A 19249-nucleotide genomic window follows, 5' to 3' on the forward strand; every position below is an offset into this window, starting at 1 on the left:
AACCAGCTGATTGCTCAAGGGCACAATCTAGACCCTGAGAAAAGCTTGGTCAGCCCTACAAGGGCATACTGCTCTTTCTCAGTAGGACTGTAAGCTAAAAAGACTCTTCGTAATGGGTAGAGAGCAGTGGATATATCTTCCTCATGAAAATTCCAATGCAAATGACATTGAAAGAATGAAAACAGTTTCAAATAGAACATATTAATTCTTTTTTTTAACAAATGGACACTTGATCTTTTATTCACCTGTTACCTGTCAGTGTCCCTCTTGTTACAGTGGGTGAGACAGAAGGGGTGAGGTAAAGGGGGAGGGAGGAGGGGCTAGGAGGGGGCAGACTGCAGCTGCCCCTTATAGACATATTCCAGTGCAGTGGCAGTTGTGAGCATATTCAGTTCTATGCTCTGAGCCCAGTTCTCCAAATCCCCCATTTCCTTCCTTTGCAGTTCTCCTCCATCCTGATCCACTGGCCTGTCTGCTTGGCAGATTGGGCAGCCTGGACCTGAAGGGACTCATGGTCCAGCTTTCTCTGGTTCATGGAGGCCTGGGCAACACGCACAATGAGGTGATCCACCAAAGCTTCTGCCAGGAAGGTCGCTGCAGTGATAGTCTTGCGCCTCATCTTCTTCTGCAGCTCCTTGTGCCCCTTCTGCTCGGCCTGGTGTTCTTTGAGCAGGCAGACAGCAAGGTCGCCACGAATACTTGTATGGAAGCCAAACTCTATGACAAGTACCTAAGACCATTATACGTTTAGCTGGGTGTAGGACTGAATCAGGAACACATATCATTGATAATGCATCTTTAAAATAAGTGCATCAATTTAGAGTGAAAATACAATATTTTTACCATATTATTAGTGGTATAAATACAAATAAATTTCAGAATGTAGATCTATCAGATAGGGTTAGTTGAATGTGAATTATTCAGATGTTAATGGTGCATAAAAGTTCACATGTAAATCAGAATACAATTAGGTCAATTTTAAGATTATTTCAATTTTTCAAAAGTGAATGAGAACACAGGCCCAGGTTTTTTGGTACACCTACCCCTTAAGGAAGAATAAGAAAGGCACAGAAAAGTATATTAGTGTTTTTATATTAATATATAATCTAAATATGTTTATATAAATTAAATATATTTATATTAGCATATTAAATTAAATATATTTAATGTTAATCATCAGTACTGATGTTGAGATGATAAATGTAAGTGACCCAGGAGCATATTCCAGGAAGCACCTTGTTATATAGCTCTTAGGCAATTCCAGAAAATACACCCAAATGACAAGAGGAAAATACTGAAGCTATCTTATGATCCCAGACTATTTGCACTATCTGCAATCAAATTTTGGAGACACTTCTTTAGAAATTGTATTCACCATATTATTGTGAATTCTATTTGGTTTTCAGAATCCTTGCTCATTGCAAAATAAACTCATTACAACAATGAATATAAAATAACAATGAGCATTTATTGTTAATTTAATTTAACAAATCATTCCCAACTCTGAAACAAATGTGTTTTTCCCAAAATGTAGAACTCCACTGCTATTTCGACAGTAGTACAATGGGACTGAAGTGTCCTTATCCCCTAGGTATCTGAGTGAACACTTGATTGGCGGGAATACAGCGAACCAAATGAGCCATCTCCTTGGAAATGCATCTTCCCCTCTGGGCTGATTCCCACATCCAGACTGAGGAGTTAATCATTCACAATTGGATGGAAACAAATGCAGCCATTTTCAGATGGACTTTCAGTGTCTACAGCTGTATAGATTTTTCAAAGAAAATAGATTCAAGCTCTATCAAACTGAAGGCTTAGGAAATAATCATCACAGATTCTTCTCTTCCGAGCGATTTGTTCTCTTGCTCTTGATTTTCATCAATTCTCTGTAATTTTCACCTACTCTGTCTCATGATCATGAGTTATCATTGGTTGCCACCAGAACACTCCAGAGCAATTTGTCTCATTGAAACATGGGCTGGCCTCATGACTGTGAATAATCATTCACTCTCTAATATATCATAGATCCTCTAAAATTCTTTTCTTTCCTACTGAGGATGTAATGCTGTCCTAGAGCTGATTAGACCAGGAACTAATTGTTTTCTTGCAGTTTGAAGAGTACTATAGATATTTTAACATGTTCATTTTTAAAATCTGCACCAAATCGAAGGCATTTCCTGAAAACCAAAGAGCTAAACTCTGCCCTAATGAATAAGAATAACTTTGACTCAAGAAAAGAGCCAGGTAAAGATCTGGAAGAGACACTGGAGTCTACAAAGCAATTGTATTGGACATGTCCACGTCCCACCAATCCACCATGACCTCCCACCCCCCTCTTTTTTGCTGGATCTAGTTGTGTTGAGAATGAGTTGACTTGAAAGATTAGCTATGCTGATTCTATAAGGGTGTACTACGTTTAATTTTGCCAGATATTTATATTTTTAAAATGATATGTGAAGAATTTTAGTATGTCTTAAAATTATACATTTATCTTTCAGTATGTGGCAGCAATTTTAATTCTAACTGTAATAAAGCTGATTAGCAATTGGGGGTGACAATGGCCAAACTTGAATCCATTGTAGAGTTTTAGTCATGCATACACAGTATTTCCTTTTGATTCATTTTCTTGAATGACAGCATTTCAAAGGAGGAAAAACTTACAAAATTATGTGGAAAGGCCTTTTAGACTCCAATGTAGTTTCTATAAGCAACAGTTTAGGAAATTAAATGTAATCATGTCAGAGAAATGAATGAACTGAAGAATTAAGGAAGCTAGTGTTTGGCAAAAGCAGTCTTATGGTTTGCCCAAGATGAAATATTTGAAAAAATAATTTTATGTCAACATTAATTACTAACATCAATGACAATGATCATTTTGAATGCAAAACACACTTCCAAAACACTCAAACCCAGATTCAAAGTCTGACACCATGTAGATAAATCACCCTGAGAGCTACCAATAGGTTTGTTGAGCCACAGTATTCATGGTCATCAGCACTGGATTGAGACAGCTAACAGTTCCCTCCTGCCCTCTCAGTAAGGAATTTAGAGGAGCTGAAAGCAGTATACAACTATTGTGGCTACTCCCAGACGGAGCTAGGCACATAAAACCCAACATGAAGGGTTATTAAGCCTAATGAAACATTGATTTTTAAATTCTTATTGTGAAATACATAGATTTATTCTATAATACTAGAACAAAGAATGGAATCCTTTGCATCCTATCTCTGTGCCCTTGTGAAAGTTGCTCAGTCTCTATGAGCTTCAGTTTTCTTAACTAATAATAAGGTTAATAATACATATAGAACACAAGGTTTAGTGATAACAAATAGGCTGTGCCTATCATGGTGCAAGCCAGAGTGCTCAGCCCATTGGCACTCATGTCATTAGGTGAATTTAGCCTCTAAATGGCCAAGACGAATGTGACATTATTGTATTGAATAAGTTATTAAAGTGAACAATAGTTACTACTTATTTTATTATTATTTGTTGTTAATAAAATAACAATGGTTGCTTTTATTATATAGATAATTAAAATATAACATAATATTCCTAATTTGAATTAGTAAAATGATATAAAATTATAGCAATGAGTTTCTAATAAGAACATTTTTGAGACTTTCACTTGAATACAGCTCTATTTTTCAGTCCCATCAATGCAGATGGATAAATACTCCACAGAAGTTATTTATCACTGAAACTGAGAGGAGGCAACTTTATAATATTTACAAGTATTAGTATTAATATCATAGATTTTCCTGGGACCCTTCATATTATTTTTATAGTTAGATAATATTATATGTTGCATATCAATTATCAATCAAATAAGCCCTCTTGTATGGTACAATATGGGTAAAGCACACATGCACACCAAAATACAAGTTCATTTCCATCTGTTAAAGTCTTCATTTATATACTCTTTAAATAGTTGTTATAGTAAGTTACAATATACAGGAATGTAACTGAGGTGAAGAAAATCCATATTCTTTCAACCGACATTCACATGACTTTTATATGATTGCAGTTTTTATTCTTGAGAAATAGCTAAAGAAATATGCAGAGAATTTTTAACACTTAGGAGTTTTTATGTGTGAACTATATAGGGGTTGTCATTTGCTTATTGTGGTACTTCTTTCCTGTCTGGAATGCTGTCATTTACTACAAAGTTTTGATCCAACGTGGCTAATTTATAGTTTTTAAAAGAGAAGAAAATAAATGAGTGAAAGTGGCATCTTAGCATTTTCTCTCTTTTTTTGAATTCACTCAATTGGGAACCAATTGATTCAGATGCAATTGAACTGAATACACAAATGAACTGGGCCTAACATGGCTTATAGGAGCACATTTTAAAAAAAATGTGTCTCAGTGTATTGAAAACCTTTTAGTGCAAGGTAGGGGGTTCTCAGCCTTTTTTAAACCATGACCCTACATTCAGGCACACTCAACCAGCCCTCTTCAGATGTGCCGAAGAATCTTTTGTTGTCCCTATTCTTCCAAAGACCTGCTCACAGAATCCTACAGTGAGACACAGAGGATGTCATGGGAATTAGCACAAAGGTTACGGGGTGCTCCTGACACATGAAGAGGTCCTCATTGCACGTGACAGAACAAATCCACTGTGACAGAGAGGAGGTCAGCTCCTGGGAATGGGTTCCAGCCCTGTGACACCTCACACCCTGGCAAGTTGCTGCCCAAGGACCCTGAGATTGAGACTTCTTATGTCAGTGGCACCAGTTCCCTGGCTCTGGCCCTTGTGATAGTCCCACAGCATGAGTTTAATTGCTGTTCAAGCAAGATTTTGCAGCTGGCAACTCCAAGCGTATGGGAAGATTCTCCTTCCTTGTATCTTCCCTGTCTAGATGTTTTAGAGAAGCAGTCTGAGCTTTTGAGGGATAAGGTCCCTATTAGTAACTTGCATCAGATAAAGGCAGCCTGGGCATGTGTTTTGGCTTCCTCCCTTCTTTTATTATTCATTTATTAATTCATTCATTTTCTTTTCTAAATAAGATGTCTCCTGAGAATTAAGTCTAGCACCTCTGGATGTGTGGACCTGAGCAGGGCTTAGGCTCTGGAGTAAAAGGTCAGCTCTGAATGTTCCTGGAGATTGACAGTATATAAGATCACCTGCGTTGCATCTCCACAGTGCTTGTCTCCAACCCAATCTTTTTTCTTTCCTTGATATTAGCAGTATTTACAGAGGTGTTAAAAGCATGCTTTCATGCAAACCAGAACTTGTAAAAGCAGAAAGTCATCTTGAATTCATTCTGTCTATGTTCAAAGCAGGCCATTACTTGGTGGCTAAAACAATTTCATTTCCTGCATAGCTTATTGCGCTACTCAGGGTTTCCCTCTTAATTTTTAACAAACAACGAGAGTCCATTTTAATACTTTATATCCTCTGAAATTTGAGGCTTAAATCTCCCTTTGCCTGGAGATAAATTGTTTTTGTTTGTTTGTTTTTGCCTGCAGGTAAACTGTTTTTTGATCCTAAAAATTTTGAGTTAGCAACAAGACTTCATAGAGCACCACACATTCAGAATGCTTTTCTACTTCTGATTCTTGGCAATTTCCTAGTACTGTTGGACTGTTTATGCTTCTTTATATTCAGGATTCTCCTTTGTTGGTCTTTCTCTAATTTTAGTGACTGATTGAGAATTCAAATTGAGTATTTTTATTAGCAACCATACCAAGCACAAAAGACCTTATCAAATCTGGTCCCTAAGGTAACTGCTACTCTCAACTTCATTATACCATTCTACAGCTATTTTGTATTATTAGTAAAAATTTTCCTATGAAACAGGTAAAAAATAAGTTTGAAAGTATAAAGCACCACAGACATATGACCATCAGTAATAGAAACATTTGCTCAACGCATGTCATTGCAAAATCAGCCCTAATATCTCTCTGCCTTCCCAGATATCACAAATGACAACATGCATCTTGTTAAAATGCACTCATGTTTTTTGGTAATTTCTGTTGCTTTCTAAAATCTTAGACATGTACCTTTTTGCTAATAATAAATGCATGGAGAATGGAAATGTAAAATATATTTAGCTCAGCACAGATAAAGTGGCCAAAGTTTCTTAAAGTATGACTCTTGGAAAGAGGAGAAATTCCCAGGACTTGCTTTGAATGCAAATATATGCATTATCAGTAAAACTAAAACAGCTAGCATTATAGTGGACCACAGGGAGACTTCAATGAGATAAGAATGAACCAATGAAGAGTCAGTGTTACTGAGAGGTTACTGTTGATCCGGAAGCAAAGAATTGCTTCAGAATGCATTTTACTTTGTAGTTCTGTAATTTTAATTTTTATATATGACTACATTCATATCTTTAAAAACAAACAAAATAAATGTAGTTGCCCTCTTTTCTTATTTTAGCAGATGAGAAATACTTAAAATGAAATAAGGTTTTTATCCAAAGCTATTAAGTCACTGGATCATTTAATTAGTGGACTTACTTTGTGAAAACATAAGATGAATTATATAATCACACGCATCATTGTTGTTATTGACTATTTCTCATTGATTATGAGATAAATCAACTATTAATATTTTTTCCTTTAGTAATAATTTACTTGATAAAGAACTTTATGGAGGCTCATGTTCCAGTCAAGCAGGAGAAACTAGGGCAAGATTGATCTTCCCATCATGAACAACGAAAATTAGGAAAGTCAATAAAAAAAAAATGCTTGAATCAATATTTTGTTAAGGCTATAGACATCAGGCCAAAAGGGACAGTAATCCCTGAGAAATGTTAAAGAAAATAAGTGATTGACCAATATTCCTAACTTTAAAGAGTTTCTGAGCTACTGCACGGGGAGGTAGACTACTGGGTCAATGAGAGGGACTTGAGAGACTGACATGGTTAGAATTTTCTGGAGACAGTACAGGAAAAGAGTCACCATGAATACTCAGCATAGTGCTAATCTGCACATGGTCATGGAAAGAATCTCCCCAAGGGATAAGAAAAAAGAACATTTGGCATCCACGGACATTTCCTACTTCCATCAGCCAGAGAACTGGGAAGAGTCTCCCATAGGTCTTTACTTCATATGGGGACAATTGCCTATAGATTGACAAAACTCTGATTCCACTTAACAAACGTTAAAATGAAAATCTGAAAAGATGAATTTGTTCCCAAATAATTGTATTGAAGAATAAAGATCAAGAATTTTATAAGAATGCAAAAATATCAAACATCAATGAAGAGAAAGGTCACAATGTGTGGCATTCAAATAAGCTTTACTGGTGCTTTCAAGAAGCAGAAAAATATGATGATAATGAACAGAAAAATCAATCAACTGAAAGTGATAATGTACTGATACAGATGTTAGCATCGCATCCACATACAATGATACAAAGCAAGTATTATATCTAGATTCCATCTGGTAAGAGGTTAAGTGGAAGTATGAAAATATAAAAAGATCCAAATTAAATTTCTACAGGCAAAATGTAAAATGACTGCGCTTAAAAATTGTACTGGAGGGTTGTAACACTAGATAGGATGCTGCCAAAGATAAGTGAATTTTAAGATACAGAATAGAAACAATTCCAAAAGACCCAAATAGAGTAAATATAATAAACAGTAAAAAAAAATAGTAATCTGTGGGTCAATTTCATGAAGCTTAATACATATATGATTGAATACCACCCAAGGAGAGAAGGGGAAGAAGATCAAAGATATTCCTAAGTAAACAATGATACAACATATTCTAAATTAAATAAAAATTCTAAACCCATGGATTCAAGAAGCTCAATAAACAGTGACCACAGAAGGAAATCAAACCAGATTGTATCAGTGAAAATCAGTGATGAAAAGAAACATTTAAAAGCATCTAAGAAAAAGTCTCTTTAAACACATAAACACAGAGAAAAACTGCAGCATATTTCTTCTCAGAAAAAATGCAAATAATAGAGAAATAATGCACAAAAAGATAAAAGAAAAATAAAACTGTTTCAGAGCTTTCCAGAATTATAGGTAATAAACCAACGAAAAATATGAAAGTAAATGAAAATTACACAAAATTCATACAAAAGCAATAGAAGAAGTAAAAGGGAGAAAGGAACATATTGAAACAGATAACAAAGAAATAGCAAGACAACAGACTTATTCTAAATATCTCAGTGGTTAGAATAAATATAAATAGTCTTAAGTTTTTAATTAAAAGGGAAAGTATGTGGGATTGAATCTAAAAGCAAGACCAATTATATGTTGAGTATAAAAACACATAATTTAAATATTAGACATCAAGTTAAAAATGAAATAGATGTTATGATAACACTAACAAAAAGAAATCTGAAGTGATTTTAGTAATATCAGATAAAACAGATTTCAGATGAGACTATTTTACCTAGGAAAAAATAAAGCCATTTCATAATGATAAACAAGTCACTTTTTCTGGAGAATATTACAATCCAAAATTTCTGTGCATCTAACAACAATACTTTCTAGTGCACACATGCAAACTTTAGAGAGTTAAAAGGAGAAATAGAAACAAATTCTGGAAACCTCAATGTTACTTTCTTAATAATTGAACAAATAGAAAAATACCAATAATGATAAAAACAAACAAGCAAAAATCAACTGACTTGATGTTTCAATAGTAGTAGAATACACATTATTTTCAAATGCATGGTGTGATTATCAAAGTAGACTTCTCTGTTGGTTGGAAATAGTCATAAGTTAAAATAATTCCAAACTTTCAAAATGCGTACTGTGATCCCTATGGAATTAAATGAGAAATAAATAACAAAAAGTTCTCTGGACAATTCTCAGATGTTCATAAACTAAATAACAGACTTATATAGATAATCCATGGTTATAAATAAGTCAGTAGAGAAATTATAAAGTATTTTTAATAAAATAAAAGTCAAAAAATCAATTTTGTGGGTGTTAAGAACAGGAAATTTCATAGCCTTAGCCATTTAAATACTAACCATCTACATACAGTAGAATAGAAGAGACCTAAAATCAGTGTCTATGACTTCTTTCTTAAGAAAATGAAAACATGAATAAAACCCTCAAGAAGCAAAAGAACAGAAATAATAAGAATGGAAGAAGAGACATGAAATAGAAGATAGAAAAAATTAGGGGAAAACAATATAAGAAAAACTCCTCAGAAAAAATCTGTTGAACCACTCACCATAGTGATCAGGAAAAAAGTGAGAAGATTGAAGTATTGGGAATAAGAAAAGTTAAAACAATATATATGTATTATAAAGATATTCCAGAGGTATTATGTATAGTTATTATGCTAATAAATTAAGTAAAAAATGAAAGAGATCATTTCCATGAAAGATCAAAACTGCTAAAACTCTCTCAGGAAGAAAACTTTAATAGCCCCATATATAAAAGAAAATTATCAAGTCTAATAATAAATGTAGAGGATTATATATCATGACAAAGGGAAGTTTATTCAAAGTTTATTTCAACATTTGAGAAAAAAGAGCTATTTTGTCATATTAAGGAACTCATAAAATAATATCTATATGATCTTGTCAATAGGGAAAGAAAAAACATTTGACAGAATCTAACCTCAATCCTGAATAAAAACTTTAGAAAACTATGGGCAAACAAGGAATTGGTGAGAATATTCTGATCCTGACAAGCACATCTGGGAAAAACTAAATGTAACATTTCAATTAATATTAAAAAACTAAGAACAGAACTAAAGCAATAATTTTCATTCTCATCACTTTTGTTCAAGATTGGATTGGTTAGAAGTTCTAGCTAGTGCAATAATGTAACAAAAACAAATAAAAGAAATCTAGTTGGAAAGGAAGAATAAACAAAATCTATAGCTTAATTAGCAGACTACATGATTGACTATGTGGAAGATTTTAGGACAATCAACACCAAGAGCTACTAAAGCTAATCAATTTGCAATTTTAGCAAAGTTGTAAGATGCTAGGTTAATACATAAAAATCAATTTGTATATATTGCAGCAATGAATATTCAAAATTTAAATTTTAAGGAACATTGTTTATAATAGGATCACTCAATTGAAAAATGCTCAGGAATTAAATGTAACAAAAGATGTGTAAGTTTTTCATATCAAAAATTATAAAATTGACCATATTGTTGTAAAGTTAAAACAAATATACCAAGGGGAGTGTTATGGTTTGGATATGTGGTATCTCCCAAAAGCTCATGAGTGAGACAATGCAAGAAAATTCAGAGGTAAATGATTAGATTATGATAATTGAAACTGAATAGGTAGATTAATCCACTGGTATGGGTTAACTGGTTGATTACTTTAAGCAGGTAGGGAGTGACTGGAGGATGTTAGTCTCTGAGGAAATGCATCTGGAGTTTATATTTTGCCTCTGGGGAGCAGAGCTCTCTCTCTTACTCCTGGTTGTCATGTCCTGAGCTGCTTTACTCTGCCATTCATTTCCACCATGATGTTTTTTCTCACCTTGGGCCCAGAGCAATGGAGGCAGCCATGCATGGACTGAGACCTCTGTAACTGTGAACCTAACAAACTTTTCATCCTCCTATATGATTTTTGTCAGTTCTTTTGGTCACAGCAAAATAAAAGTTAACTAAAACAGGAACAGCATAGAATTCAGAAGTAGATCACATATATTCCTGGATAATTAATTTTTTAAAGTTACGGATAATTCTGCAGATAAAATATAATCTTTCAACAAATGTTTCCTGTAGAAATGAATATCCATATGCAAAACCATAATAACTTATTCCTTTTAGCACATAAAAATTGAGCTCATTATGGAAAAATGATCTAAACATGAAACCTAAAACTACAACATTTCTGGATAAAAACCTGGAATGTAGGAGTTGGTGGGAGTGTTGGAGCTAGGAAGTACAAGGAGGCATGAGGGAATTATGAAGTGAGGGCTACATTCACTGTCATCTGCTGTGATGATTTCATGTGTGTATGTCAAAAGAGATTGCAATGTTTAATTACAGGTGGTTAATTGTATGATAAGTGTAGCCCCAATAAAGCCTGGGAAACATGCTCTTTTTTTTTTCCTGCCTAACATGGGAGAAATCAAAATGAACAGAGGAGTTAACACTGATTAAACACATACAGGATGCAATCAGTGAATTCAGCTCTTTCATCCCATTATAAGATACCTGTGAGATTCCTGCATATCTTTCTTCTGTACATAAATAAAATGAGTTTCTAAGAGACAGAAGTTATTTCTAAACTCACCAATAGTGAGTCAGTCAAAATTTATATCCAGTGCTCTTGGTAAATCCAACCTTTCCCCTAATGAGCTGAGATGAAAGAGCTTCATGATAATCAGAGACAGAGATGTGGATTTAAACGTAAGTTCTCCATTTGCCTGTTTTGTAAACTCATGTCAAATTACTTAGAAACTGATCTTCCCTTTCTCATCTAATAAATGAAAACAAAGTATCCATTTCATACAGTTTCTCTGATAATTATATAAGAATAAATAAACATGGGCAAAAGTGTAATAAAACATGTATATTAGTGAGCTAAGGGTCCATTGTAACAGCATGGACAAAGTGGCAGAAATTAGCTTCTCACAGTTTGCAAAGGCTGAAGTCCAGGATCAAGGTGTTGGCAGGTTTAGTTTTTCCTGAGGCATATATCCTTGGCTGACAGAGGGCCATCTTCTCACTGTATCATCATGTAGTCTTTTCTCTGTGTATCAGCCTAGTACTGATGCCCCTTCCTCTTTTTTTTTTAATAAGGACATCAGCCATTTAGGATTAGAGTTCCAATCAATTTGATTGCCTCTTCAAGGTGCTATCTTCAACTGGTGTTAGGACTTCAACATGTGAATTTGTGGGAACATTATTAGTGTGTAACCTGCAGGCATGGAAACTGATATGAAGTACCCATTGGTTTCCACTTTGTTTTCTCCAGCTATTATTTACTCTTGGTTCTCTTCTAACACCCACTATAGGACATTCCTTATTGGTTTTAAAGGTTTTCAGTCTGCAGTCAATTTATTAAAATTATAAAAATTCTTTCTAACTTCTTCTAGAATAAAATCAATTCTAGGCTATCAGGCCAGTGGTCAGAGCCAATGAGGCAATGTGACTTTACAATTGCTTAGTTTATTGTCATTGGTTTTACAAAACAGAAAGAACTGATAAATATGCTCAGAATCTCCAGAGCCCAGGTTTAGGTAACATTTTACATATAATTGAAATGGTCTCTCATGTCCCCACCTTTGGTCAGCTACATGATCTCTCCTGTGTTTCTGCCCATATACTCCTTCAAGTTTCAACTAGCTGGGATCTGTGTTATGTTATTTTAGTTATTCTTCATTTCTTTGTGTATATTATTTTTTTATTTATCATTTTATGAGCTGGAGGCTATAATGAAAAAGAAAAACTTTATAACTTAAAGCTTGTTGGTTGAAATCAGCTCCTGGTTTTGATTCACCTAATTTTGAACTCATAAGAAAGATAATATTTTATAATTCTACTCCCTATAGTTTGGATGGAGTCATTTTTCCAATATATTGTTAACCTAGTCACTTTTTCCTTATTTTTGCTTAAAACATTTTACTTGCAAATACCTTTGGTACCTATCTCTTCTTTGGTAAAATGGATTCTCTATTTCCATCAATGTAGCTCCTTCAAATTTCTTTAGGGTGGTTTGGGAAAAAGAAGCAGTCAGTTGTAAGGAATGGGTATTCTGATTTCCTCCACTGTCTCTGAATATTTTAAAACTGTTGATTAATAGAAAATTGTTTACAGTACTTGTTAGATGTACATTTTGGATATGATTTCTCAAATTTTACAAACATATGAAAAAATCCCATGGACTGTAAGCCACTATAGAATTACTTTCTTATTAGCATTTCCACCACAAATGTTTAATATGAAGATAGATTCATTGGGTTTTGGGAAATAAGCAGGTAAACTGAGTTAAGCAGCACTATTGTTTATTATTTATCATTTTAAACTTTTGAACACAACTAAATTGGTAGCTTCTTCATTTGACTGACACATGCATGTCCATTATTGAAAGTTTGAGTAGATTGAGGAGGTAAAAAATTATCATGTTTTACAATGTTAGGATCTGAAAATTAATGTAAATATGGCACACAGATCTCATAAGTCATTTATGATTTTAGATGTATTTTTGACTATTTGCTAACTATATTTAATATTAGTCTATAAAGATTTATACAGTTGAGGTAGGGATTACATTATATTGCTTTTTTAGGAATTTCATTTCTATACATAGAAGTTTGATTGAAGAAAACGTTTGGTTGTAAAAATTCTGGGAAAAACAAAATGTGTTAGAAATGTTTACATGACTGCAACAGAGTTTGTTATTTAAAACTTTGCTTTTTTTGTTCCTGAAATTCAATATTTGAAATACATGTTTGCAAAAATGATTCTACATATTAAAGGGAGAAAATTTTTATGATAGATCAGAAAACCAGTAAGTTCAGTGTTCTGTCTCAATTATTTATATATATATATATATATATATATATATATATATATATATATATATATATATATATATATATATGTTTGCAATCAATCTATTTGCAAATATTTATTGAGGACCTAGTATATGTCATAGTCCTATGAGAAATTCTATAGTATCTTTCACTCTATACCTCAGTTTTCTCAACTGTAAATATGAAATTAAGGAAACAAGGACATACCTGAAATGAGCCATACTACCTTCTCTCAGTCTTTGTGTGTATTGAACCACAAGCCACAGTTTAGAAATCAAGGTTTTCTAGACCCATGCTAAGGGCTTTCCAAGATGCCTATTCAAGGGAGAACTGAAATGTTAAATTCTATGGCATCTTAACTGTCATCATGTCCTGCTGCCAATCACATAACCTATGAGGACCACTGCCATCAAAACACATAAATGCTTCCCCTCCAGCAACCATCTCTCTCCAAATTAAAGCCATCTTCACCTGATCACTTTGAGACTGAATACTAATTCACCTAAGCTCTGTGTACAGAAATGTCTCTTAATGAGAACTATAATAACCTCTGGACTCTGTGCTTGAATCTTGTAATATATGCTCTCAATTTTTGGTTAAGTGGTCCAGTGACATCTCACCAGAGATAGAGAAACACTTGAGTTCCTCACTCTTGACATGGGAATGCAGAGGACATGCTCAAACTTCTTTGTAAGAGGGACAGGGTAGCAGTGGTAAACAGAAAGACTACTTTTACAGATGGCTATCTGCTCCTTTGACAAGGTTCCACTAATCAACCAAAACATTGCAGGAAGCCGGAGACTTGTCCATTAAATAGTACAGCTGCTGAGGAGAAGTACTATTAAGAAATCACAGATTGAACTTCCAAGCTGTTATTTAAGCTGCATAATTCTGTGTGGCAATGAATATTGTGTTAAAGTATTCTCTAAAATAACTTCTATTAGCCAGACATAACCCTAGATTACTGTTCAGAAACTGGATGCCATGTCATTCAATTAACACCGATTCCATGTGCTGGACAATTAAGTTAGCATATCACCCCACTGTATCCTACTCTCATTTCACCTTTCTCAAATTTGATCACCATTTGATATATAAGGCTTTGCTGACACGGGTTACTGTGATGCCAGTTTACCAAAGAGATTTAAAAAAATTTGTTTAGAGTGTGTACACACTTCTTCAAAGATAAATGCACACCAGAGAAAATCCTAACAGCTTTTAATTTCCATGCTTTTCAGTTTTATTGTTGTAAATGCAACTGTTTATAGGACTAATGACACAGGCTGGCTCTGTTGAGTCAATTACACCAGTAGGCAGTTGGATCAGATTCTTTACTCATGTTCCATTTACACTGTGTGGATGTCTGATATTCGACTAAATTGAATTGCACCAGAGTGCCTTGGTGCTTTCCATCCTCTGCATCTCTGCACACTTTATAGCACAATGAAATAAATGATAATATGCTAGATGCAGGGTGGTGACTGTGCACAAGCACATGTGGCCATAGCTACACAGTGAGTAATAGTCAACCAACAGCTTGGTTTTTTATATTAGATGCCTCAACTATGGCAGTGTTCCATGGAAGGAATCTTATCAGACTTATGAATGGGCATTTGTGCTTTAGTTGGGAGTTTATTATTGTTTTTGTTTCTTGATTTTATAAAGGAGAATGTGGTGTCAATGAAAAGAGAAAAAGTGGGGGAGAGATTTGTGACCTCAAGTGCTCATATTAGCAATGGTAACATAGGACCATCTGGACATGGGTAACATGCAGGCAGATGCTAAGCCAGCTCCCTGCACGCTCCTAAATGCCAGAGTGCTTCTCTGCTGACCCACAACTAAGCATGCAATTCTGGTAATGAGTCGCCCAGTGTGCAGAGATCTTGATGGTTCCAATTTATGCCACACTCTAGGAAGATGTATAATGCAGGGAGGGGTACCCTAGGAGAATGCCTATGGCTTATTCACTCATTTCCCTTGTGATATATTCCATAATATTGTTGTCATCTACTTCATTCCTGATTATGAACCAGATATAGTACATAAATACTCTCATCCAATTCCAACAGAAAACCCCGAGGTAGCAGTAATATCCACCACAATACATATGGACCTGGAGACTTAGGCAGTTTATTTATCCTGGAGTACCTGGCATTAGTATTTGAACCCAGATATATCTGAATCAAACCATATTCTTTAGCTGCTATGTTGTACATTTTCCCCAACAAGCATATTTCATGTTAGGTTGATTTTTAGGGCTACACTCATCAAAAAACTTACAGTGCTTGTTTTTTGAAGAATTTTTTGTCATATTTATATTACAGCACCTCAATTCTAAAGCACGGTATCAAAAGATAACTAGTTAAAACAATCTATCTTAACTCTTCTCATATCTTGAAAAGAAGGAGATAATCTGAAAAATCTCTGATTTTGATCAGTTGGAATTAATGCCCCTGATCAGAAGAAATCACTTAATAAATTTGCAGGTTTTTGAAATTTTAAATAAGTAACTATGCTATCAGAATACATGGACAGGTATTGAGAATGCTAACCAATTTATGTGTATTTGTGAATTAATCCTGGGGTGTCATTTATTGGTTAGTTTGAATTATCCAAAGAAAATATAATTACTTTAACAATAACAATTAAGTTCATAAAACAGGCAAAAGGAAACCTAAGCTTTCGTTTTCTCACCTAGAATCATAAGGAAATAACTGGTGAGAACTTACTCCTTTGTCATTTCTGTCCTTCTGAGACCTCACTGTCATTCTCCCTCTAGTGTATTTTTGCCTTCTTCCATGAATCAGCATTTTAGGACAGGGACACTAAGGAACAAATGCCAACAAGAGGAAGCCCTTTGAACCAGATGCACAAATCCCAGGATGATTAGGGCTGAGGCCTTTTCATCACCCTAAAAATATAACCCTGAGTTGGGGCAACCTGTTATTTCATTTCAGACTCAATTCTTTCTTTGTAAAGGCCATTTACAAGGTCATGGCAATAGTGTTCGATCCCCATGGGACCCTCACAGTGAGTAAAGCATTGGTAATCATTTCCACACAACTAATGAGGAAGTACAGTTGAAGTTCCAGTGTCTGCAGCAGTCAAGAGACCATGAAGTAAAGTGTAAATAGACACACAAGCTGTCACTACTCAACTTCCAAGGGATGTAACGATGTGGTTTGACATGGGTTGGAGTGTTTTAACAACCGCTTTCTCCAATTCTGGCCAACTTGTAGGATGGAAAAAATATATAAAGAGTATCTGAATTTTAATCTTCTTCAGCAACCTACCAAATGAATTTATGTTTGCTACTTCAACTCTGTTTTATTTCTCTGTTTGGAGACTTAGCACAGTTCTTTTAGGCTTTATTGCAGGAGAAAAAAATCTAATAAACATTGTAAATAGTAAAGCAAAGTTTTAAATATATTTCTCAAGAAGAAAACTTGGGATGGAACCACCATTTGACCCAGCTATCTCACTTCTTGGTTTACACCCAAAGGACTTAATATCAGCATATTATAGTGATGCAGCCACATCAATGTTTATAGCAACTCAACTCATAATAGCTATAGAACCTATATAGGTGCCCTTCAACAGATGAATGTGGATAAAGAAGATGGGGTACATCTATACAATGGAATATTATTCAGCCTTAAAGAAGAATGAAGTTATAGCATTTGCAGATAAATGAATGGAGCTAAGCCAAATAAGCCAATCCCAAAAAAACAAATTCAGAATGTTTTTATTTTCTGATATTTGGATGCTAATTCACAATGAAGGGGGTTGGGCTACGTAAGAATAGAGTTATTTTAGATGAGGTAGAGAAGAGTGAAGGGAGGGGAGGAAGTATTGGGGTTAGGAAGAATATTACAATGAATCAGACATTATTACCCCACTTGCATATATAAGTATATGAGATATTCTACATCATGTACAACCAGAAGAATAAGAAATTATACTCTATCAATATATAATGTGTCAAACTGCATTCTACTATCATGTATAACTAATTAGAACAAATTAAAAAAAGAATGTTGGCTGGGAATGTGGCTCAAGCAGTAGCGCGCTCGCCTGGCATGCGTGGGGTGCTGGGTTCGATCCTCAGCACTACATAAAAATTAAATAAAGATGTTGTGTCCACCGAAAACTGAAAAATAAATGTTAAAAAATTCTCTCTCTCTCTCTCAAAAACAAACAAAAAAGAATGTATGATTCTTATTAACTAGCTCAGAAATTTTAAAAAATTGGGGAAAAATTCTAAAAATGCTTCTTTGAAGACACTGTGACAATCATGAACATCAATAACTTCAACTATGTGCTTTATTAGGTTCATAAAACAAAGACATGTAGAATGACATAGGATCTGAATAAAGCTGAATGAATTGTCCCAAGTACATGGATGCATAGGAATTCAATAGTGATGATAACAACCTCAATGTCATAACAGTCACCACACATGAATGGAGGACTTGCTGGGAGCTGAACATCATGTGACAGCAACCCTGACTGTGAGCATAAACCCTGATTTCACAAATGAAGAAACTGGGTGTAGAAAGGTAAAGTACCTTCCCCAGTGTTATTAGATCAGTAAGCTTGAGAGAAAGAATTTGTGTTACTTATTCTGTAGCCCCTGTTATATTTTTATTAAGCCATTCTAAAGAAATGTACCCTCTCTATCTAAAACTGAATCAATTTTTTTAAAAAAGTAAATAAATTAAATGTATGATACAGACATTGCCTCCAATTAACTTACTGCTGTTTCCCCAGTTGCTATGAGTAAGGGCACAGCATACCACTGCTCCTTCCAGTGTATACAGGAGGCTGCACTAATAATGTTTATTACTATGATAACAAATAATAATAATAAACATTATTAGACATTGGGTTCATATTGCCTGAAAATCAAGGGTACACTTACCACTCACCAACTGGGAATATATTTCATTTATTTATTTATTTTTCTTGAGGCATTATCCTAGAGATTATTCCTAAAGTGGTGAAAACTATTTTTCAGAATAGTTTTGCCTATTGTTGGCCAGCCATGCAGGGCAGAGAGTGCCAGTTACCCTTGGAAGACACCTAGGTATAATCTGACATATGATCTCAGCCAGGGCACTTGATGACACCCTAGTGCCCCAACACAATCACTTCTGAAGCCAGGTGAGACAATTATTCGAGGGAATTTCACTCACCTGATCTTCCATTAGCGCTGCTTCACAAACCACAGCATGTGTTATTTTTAGTGAATGAGGACCCTGCTCCAAAACACAGGCACATTAAGGAGACCTAATTATGGATGATGGTCCTGTTTGGTTGTTAAGGGAGTGAGGCATGATAGGAATTTGTGAAGTTAAATTATAAGATAACAAGAGACTTTGTTTTGCACAGTGAACTCATGATTTAAGTAGAAGTGAGGATGAAAATTGAAATACACCATCATTTTAGAGATCATTTTATGAAGGAATGAGGGTTTCACATACATTTGGCACATTTGCAGCTAATTTGACCCAATACATTTCCAGGAAAATGTCAATTAAAACATGTGCCCTTCAGAAGCGAGGAAGGGGTACAGATTCCAAGATAATAAATAGTGGAGGAGAGGAGGGTGAATCAGAATATGGGCTTCCAGCTGGCATGATAGAGGTGGTTATAATTGAGAAAAATAAAAACTGGATTAGGCAGCCATTCAGTAAGTCAAGCTGCTACTCTGCCATCATGAGACCAGTATGCCCCCAAATTCAGTTCTGGTCATTTGTTAACAATTGTGGTTCCTACACAGTTATAAAAGTTCTCCTAAATGGGGCAGTGTGGGG

At 34.7% G+C, this 19249-nt stretch overlaps 1 pseudogene; it reads right to left on the reverse strand.

Annotated features, from left to right (window-relative positions):
* Window positions 1-320: 320 nt before the first annotated feature.
* On the reverse strand, window positions 321-18640 carry LOC124089338 (biogenesis of lysosome-related organelles complex 1 subunit 1-like; annotated as a pseudogene).
* Window positions 18641-19249: the final 609 nt, after the last annotated feature.

Source organism: Marmota monax, unplaced genomic scaffold, assembly GCF_021218885.2.
Source record: "Marmota monax isolate L192 unplaced genomic scaffold, Marmota_monax_Labrador192_F-V1.1 WCK01_AAM20220418_F8-fsc00005, whole genome shotgun sequence".
NCBI classification, from domain to species: Eukaryota; Metazoa; Chordata; class Mammalia; order Rodentia; family Sciuridae; genus Marmota; species Marmota monax.